Genomic DNA, 7261 nt, shown 5'->3' with positions numbered 1-7261 from the left:
GTATGTATAACCAAACATTCCACATTAGATTCTACTATTAAACAAGTAATCAACTCCAACTGGCATTTGCTAAATGTAGATCAAACTCAAAAAAAGATACCTAAGCCCCTTTTTGCTCACCGTCGAAATAAGAATCTTAAAGACATGATAGTACGATCCAGATACACTGCTACAGCTACTAACCAACCATTCATCCAGAAATCTATTAATGGCACTAATCCAGTTAGAGGTACTACTCGCTGCGCAGCCTGTTTATCTTGTAACAGCATACTCACTGGAGAAACTCTGTTGTTTAACAACTATAAAATATGTGCACAAGAATTATGGACATGTAATACACGTAATGTCATCTACTTAATTACATGTCCATGTAACCTGGTAAATGTGGGAGAAACCTCCCGCACCATCAAAATCCGACTCACAGAACACAGGTCAGCTATTAAAACAGGGAAACATTCAGCACCTCTAGTCAGTCATTTCCTACAGTTTAAACATTCACCCATGGACATCAAATGGCGCATTCTAGAAAAGATCCACAAATCGGCTGACAATGACGGGACCTAGTACATAAAAAAAGAGAGGTGTTCTGGATATTTTCACTTGACACCTTTCATCACGGCCTCAATAACGAACTGCCATGGGAGAACGCCATCATATAACTGCTTATTCAAAAGAAAGATTGTCATTTCTGCCTGTTTAGGCTCTACTCTAGATGTACGTTTCTATTTTGTTTAAGACTTTGAAGTTGAAAGATAATCCAAACCATCCCATATTTACCAGCTCAAGCATCAGCTCCATTTTTGACACATTATGCCACAAATAGGAGATTTTGCCTTTATTCCATTCTGTTTATGTTGATCGTAGCCCCCTTTTTGTCCGACCTCAAGCTTAGGCACCTCTCACTTTAAGGATAGGCAGACATACAAACCCGTCCTATTACCTTGCTGCATATATAAACCAACCGACAGCCACCTTACACTTGTTGCTGCGGCTTGAGAAATTACAGATTACTTTGCGAGAATCTAACGGCCCTACATTCAGGTATGTACCCGTACCGCTAGCTTTTGTCGCTCCCTTCAGAGTCAAATGTGACCATTTGCCTGACTTTAATTGACTGGGTCATTTACGATTACTTTAACAGAAAGAGCCTGCCCACTAATAATAGGTCTTGAATCGAGAGCGGAACATTCGACAAAACGCGCCGCCTCATGAACTGCATTTGATCACGCACGCAATTCTAGCACAGGTATTTTGCACAATTACATCGTGAACTGCAAACTGTTTGGGGCGTATCACTTAAATGATATACATGTTCCCGGGTTCATTCTTTACAATTACCAGCGTGTATAATTATTTTAACAGCGAGATTCCTCCTAGTTATAATTGTCTCGACACAACGCCCCACCTTATGGACCGCACCTTATCAGATGCAACACTTTAATCAAGGTATCCTTTATATCTATTGCATTTTGAACTACCAACCCGTGTCATTTTAATAATACACACGCCCTCGGGCCCCTTCCTTAAAATTATCGGGGCATATTATTATTTTAACAGTGAATCTTCACCCATCTACAATTGTCCTGAATGGGAAAGGGGAAGATTCGACATAACACGCTGCTCAACGAATCGCATATTACTGTCCAGGTATTTAATGCATGTTATACTGTCAATCTACTGAAGCACGAAACCTAAATGACAGTAATGTCCCTTGGATTATTTTATGGTCCTACAATGTGCAATAATCACTATCCGCAAGTATTTACTATGTATTTTAATACCATAGGGCACAAAGTGATGTTACCATATGCCTGTATCACTTCTCGCTGAAATCATCCCTGCTCCACAAACTCAGGTGCGCTAGAGCCTACCGATAGTCCTCAACCAGCAATCTTCAAACCGGCAGCTACAGCTTCTCACAGTATTCGAGTCCAACGAAGCTTACAGGTATCTATACACCCCCTATTTTCTCACACATTCCGGACATTTCTCATCACAGCTTTCTTTAGTGTATCCCTTAATATTTCCCAGTTCCATCTAACGCTTTTCATTTAATAACAAAACAAAGTCTGTCTTTAGCCTAAGTCTTCTCTCTATGGGTTACCAACAAAGTCCCACTTAAATGCACAATTCTCTCCATGTATAGAGTCCCAGTATAAACACACATATATTGGTGCAACCGTACATGTTATAGATACCCCCTTTTTTCATGGGTCATCATTCCTGATTTAGTCCCTTAACAATGTGCCAGTGTAGCTATTCCTTTAGTCTTCAACCCTATCCTTTCCTCATTTTCATTTTTCTCATTTTCTCTTTATTCTTAAAGAAATGAATCATGATCCTGTAAACCAATTGGTCCACCAAATGTTAGAAGTAGACATTTTGTTAGAAGAAAATGCTAATAGCGGTATATCATGTTACACTCATCAATTTGAAGGCATTGTACTGTACAACAAATTGTTCTATGTATATGCACTTTATATTACAACTTGTACACTATTTTTTTTTAAAAACAGTTTGCTTGTTTTTAGATTCACCATTAAAGATGGTATTTTCCTGATGAAGACACGCCTGTATCGAAACGCATAGAAGAAACCGTCTTGTCTTCCCATATGAATTGGGCTATTATCATCCATATTAATTTAAACTGTATTCAACTAGTGATATATACAACATTTTATTCTATGTATTTTAAGTATACATATCACTAAGTATTTTTATCATTTTATATTGACTTTATTAAATTTAATACTTTTGCTACTTTCAGTGCACATATAGTTTCTTTTGCTTACATTGCCTTTTTTCGATATCTTGCCTGGGCCTGTTACCTCACACAAAAAGATCAGCTGGGATGCACCACTTATTTTGCTTGACGTTAGGAACCCCTTGCGCCAACATGGATGCACTGCATTTACAATGCGGCGCACCGTGGCGCAGGGAGAAACAGATGCATGAAGCATCTGTCAGCGTATAGGTGACGAAGTGCTTGAGTCATGTCACAAGCATGACGCAACTCCAGCACTGCTCAGGGGTGGCCTATACTTGCAGTGCTGCAAGCAGGCTAAGGTTTTGACGCAGCGGGGATGTAAAAGTGACGCAGAGAAATCTAGTAGATTTCACTACGTCACTTTTACAGGGCTTCCTTGCGACAGAACGCCCACCCTACATACATTTTACCTGACGCAGGTAAAATTTAGCGCAGGCCTTTACAACATGACGCATCTCACTAGATTCATCACGTTGTAAATATGTTGCATAGTGGCGCATTATTTATGATGCCGCTGCGTCATAGAAGTGCCGCAACAGTGTCATAAAGATGTCGCAACGGTGTCGTACTGATGTCGCAATGGGCTTGTAAACCTCCCCGAGTGTTTAGCCTCATCTGTTACTTCTGTGGTGCACATCTCACTATTTCACTTTGCTGCACTATCGGTGTCTGAAACATTGTTTCCTTTATTTCAAAGAATGGGACACAAACCAGAGTTCAGCACGGTTATGAGTCAGTTGTATATTCGAGATACCATTGATGTTTAAATGATCATCCTTTGATAATTTAGCATGTAACGTGTTCAGCCTTTTAATGGTTGGGGTTGAAATTTGTTTCCAAAGCATTCATGAGCTGACTGGCCATTCATTCACAGCATGGTGTTGGGTAAGTTTGATCCAAGCTGTGCACATTGATTCAAAGTGTAACCCTGGCTATATTTCAGGGCTGTGTTCGAAATGTTATGTTTTAACTCTTTAAAGTTCGTTCTTAGATAGCACGCACGCCTGCATCCCAACAAAGCATGTGTGCCCAAGGAAACCTGCTATACACGCCGAACTGCAGTCTGTGCGGAGTCTTGTCTGGTGGGGGTGCATGCTCCTGCAATGACAAACTAGCACAAGAGACACCTAGGCGGTAGTCCCAGTCTCCAGGGTAAGTGCCAAATGCTGTGAGCATGTACATAGTGCCAATCAGAAATCAAGCGCATTAGACAACTTGGTCAAACCCATTTATCTTTGTGCTTTTCATCTCCTGAATCAATGAATTGTATTGCCAGTCTACCAGGGGCACAACTAGACCCTAACTTCAAGGGGGGGGGGGGGTAACACTCCCAGTCAGGGCTGGCCCTAGCACTGGTTGCACACTGTGTAACTGTCCTTTTTGACACCCCTCCCCATTTCCTCCTTCTCCATGAATTCACTCACGAAAATTCACTATCAATGACCTAATCTCTAGCACCTTTCTGACAAACAGTTCATTTTTCTATAGCGCTAGTCATAGTTTACTCACACTCGGTTCTGTGATCTGCATGGTACACGTTCTTTGTAGCAGGCACATTAACCCTCTGAGCTATGTGGGTGGCTGGAGTGCCCATGTGAGTTCACAGTGAGCGATGATATAATGTGAAAGTAGGGTAACAGGAATGAATGCAGGGTGAGTAAGGTGACCATATGAATTTGGGTGCAGATGTAAGTGCAGAGGGGGGCGAATTAATTCATGGCTAGTGATGAGCATGTTTGGGTGAGATTGCAGATTGAGCATTGAGGGGGACAGGTGAGTGAAATATCACATTAGTGCAGGGTGAGTAGTGTGCTCTTGTGACTGCAGGGTGAGGTACAGGGTGAACAGCAGAAGTGCATTTTGAGTGCAGCATGATCAATGTGAGTGCAGGGTGAGCAGGAGAAAGGAGTGTGTACATGGTGATCAGTGTGAGGGCATAATGATTGCTGTGAGTGCAGGGTCAGCATTAAAGTGAAGGGCTGGAATGAGGTGTGAGTTGTCTGAATGCATGGTGCATTCCCAGACACTTGAAGTAACTCAGCATGTTATTGACAGCAGCGTACGGTTTCAGATTTAAGTTAAGCGATTTCTATTATGCCAGTAATCAGGGATCGAGGCTCGAGGACATAAATAATGTGCTGCTCCTGCAACAAACTTTCAGTCTTATGAATAGTGTTGCCAGGTCATTATTTTGATGTCACTTAAAGCCGTACTTTCAGCACTTATCTGTGCATACTACGAATAGCAAATATAAATATAAAGCACTACAAAATGTGTTCTGGGGCTGCCTGAATGATCCATAACTGATAATTAAAGGGAACAAAGACAGAAATGTCACATTACAAATGAATACATACTTTTTTATTTATAACCCTATTTAGTGTCAAGACGAGGTCTTTGCAGGCTCTTTAAACAACACATGACTGGCATTTTTCTTTCGGCAACCCTACTTTATATTCCTTTTCATGAAATGCATTCTCACACTAGGGCAGTAAATGTAAAATACAAATGTAAGGAATAGGCAGAGTGGGCGACCATGGGTACTGAAACCAGAAAAAAAAGCCTTGGTGACCAGTTTACAAAGGTATGTAAATATGTTAATGGTCTTTACTGATCTGTGAAAAATGCAGGCATGCCGAAGATAAGACTCCAGGCACTGTCCAGCGGAGCCCACAGCAGCTCGAGCTGCAGCAGCCCATGCTGAGATACACGACGGCGGGCCTGAAGCCCTTTTAGCCCTAGGGGCTTTGTGTGCCTGCAGTCTACACATTGCACAAGTTCACAGCTGCGGAGGAATGACTCCGAAAATTAATGTCCAAATGTGTCCGGGAGTACCAAAGCTAGCCACTGCTGAGGCAGAACACCTATGTGGCTGCACTATCAAGGTGCACAAGTTTCATATGAATCTTTATTATGTGTTGAGCAAGCAGGATGCATTAAATATTTACTGCTGGGGATGACAGCACAACAGTTATTCTCTGATCACTCTACTCCCATCAAAGAGGTATATGGCAAGTACTCCACTACTTCAACTCCCCATATCCGGCCTAGCTTTAGGGCAGTGCTACTGGTGTGGCTGTACTGGGTGTTGACCTGGGCAAGGGGGCGTTGACCTCTAGGGGAGCGCTGTGTTTAGCAATAACTTATGATTTAAAAACACCTGCCGAAGAGTTCCTTATGCGTCCAGTTTTTAGGCAGCAATACAAATGTGGAGATAACTTGTGATTAATGTTCCTGCTAGCGCAAGAGATCAGAGTGTTGTTGAGTGGCAGTTTTGATGCACCATATTATAGTGCAGAAGGTTAATAGGCATGGTGCAAATAACGCCTACTGTGCAGATCACAGATCTGTATTTTTTGTGGATAACGGAGTTAATTACTGCTTTTGTCTCAGACATCCTTTTGTTACCTGTGTTCATAAGATACAACCCCAATTTAAAACTTTCATCAAAGAGCTGCAGGCAAACTGCATAAAATAGGTTAGGACTTTTTTTTCCCCAGTCTTTTATTATCTGTTCCTAAAATTTCTAAAAAGCTTTTGTTTTGGTACATATGCCTTTTTTTAGTAAAGCAATCCTTTACCAGTGCTTTAAAACAAATGAAATCTATCAGAGAGCGGCTATGGAGAGATGAGGGAACTTTTTCCCAGTGGTAGTGAGGGAATCCGAAAAGGAGTTCATGGGTGAGTGCCAAAAACATTTGTGGCACAGGGGGGTGGTGGTCCTAAAGACAGCCCTGCTTCATTTAATACTAATATATTCTTTCAGCGAGAAACATGTTTATACCTGAAGGTCTTCCTTTACTCAGTGGTTAGGTCAAGCGGTAAACATATTTCCCTGTCTGCTGATGCTCAAGTTGGGATACCTAGCTTGTTCCAAGTGGTTTTAAATAAGGACTTATTAGCACTCCTGCTCATAAATCACTTGTCCCGTTCTTGTTGTTATACTCAGCCCTCTTTTTGCAGCTCTTCTATCATCTTGAAATGTATATGTCTAATATAATGTCATAGACACAGGACATAGGAGAACATGTGGGCTAAATACCACAGCTGACACTTTGGAACTAGGAGAACATAGTTTGTCTCCTGGTTTCAGTTCAAAGTACTGTGAATTTAGCCAAAACACTTAGGGGCAGATTTATGTTAACTGGCGCATCCCCTGGGATGCGCCAGTTAATGTATGCCACAGTGCGCAACAGCTCCGCCACCCAAGGTGGCGCATTGCTGGAGTTGCGTCGCAAGCGCGACGCAGCTCCAGCAAGGCTCGGGGGTGCCCCATCTTCACAATCCTGCGTCAAGACCTACGCCTGCTTCAAGCAGGCGCAGGGTTTTGACACAGCATTGGCCCGAAAGTGACTGAGTGAAATCTCATAGATTTCACTCAGCCACTTTCAGGAGGCGTTCCTGCGCAGGAACGCCCCCCCCCCCCCTGCGCAGGAACGCCTCCTTATGGCACAGGGCTTTACAACGTGACGCATCTCCTAGATGCGTCACGTT

The 7261-nt window shown here is 42.3% G+C and overlaps 1 long non-coding RNA gene across 1 annotated transcript; it reads left to right on the top strand.

The window, feature by feature from the left end:
• The first annotated feature begins 994 nt into the window (after positions 1-994).
• LOC147698174 (uncharacterized) lies at positions 995-2648 on the top strand. Its single transcript, XR_015299181.1, has 4 exons — positions 995-1041; positions 1142-1246; positions 1787-1947; positions 2532-2648. It is a non-coding gene; the product is annotated as an uncharacterized LOC147698174 (long non-coding RNA).
• The last annotated feature ends 4613 nt before the right edge of the window (positions 2649-7261 follow it).

The sequence above is a fragment of the Lissotriton vulgaris genome, chromosome 8 (genome assembly GCF_964263255.1).
Source record: "Lissotriton vulgaris chromosome 8, aLisVul1.2, whole genome shotgun sequence".
In the NCBI taxonomy this organism is placed as follows: Eukaryota; Metazoa; Chordata; class Amphibia; order Caudata; family Salamandridae; genus Lissotriton; species Lissotriton vulgaris.
This window is presented reverse-complemented; position numbering and strand designations above follow the sequence as displayed.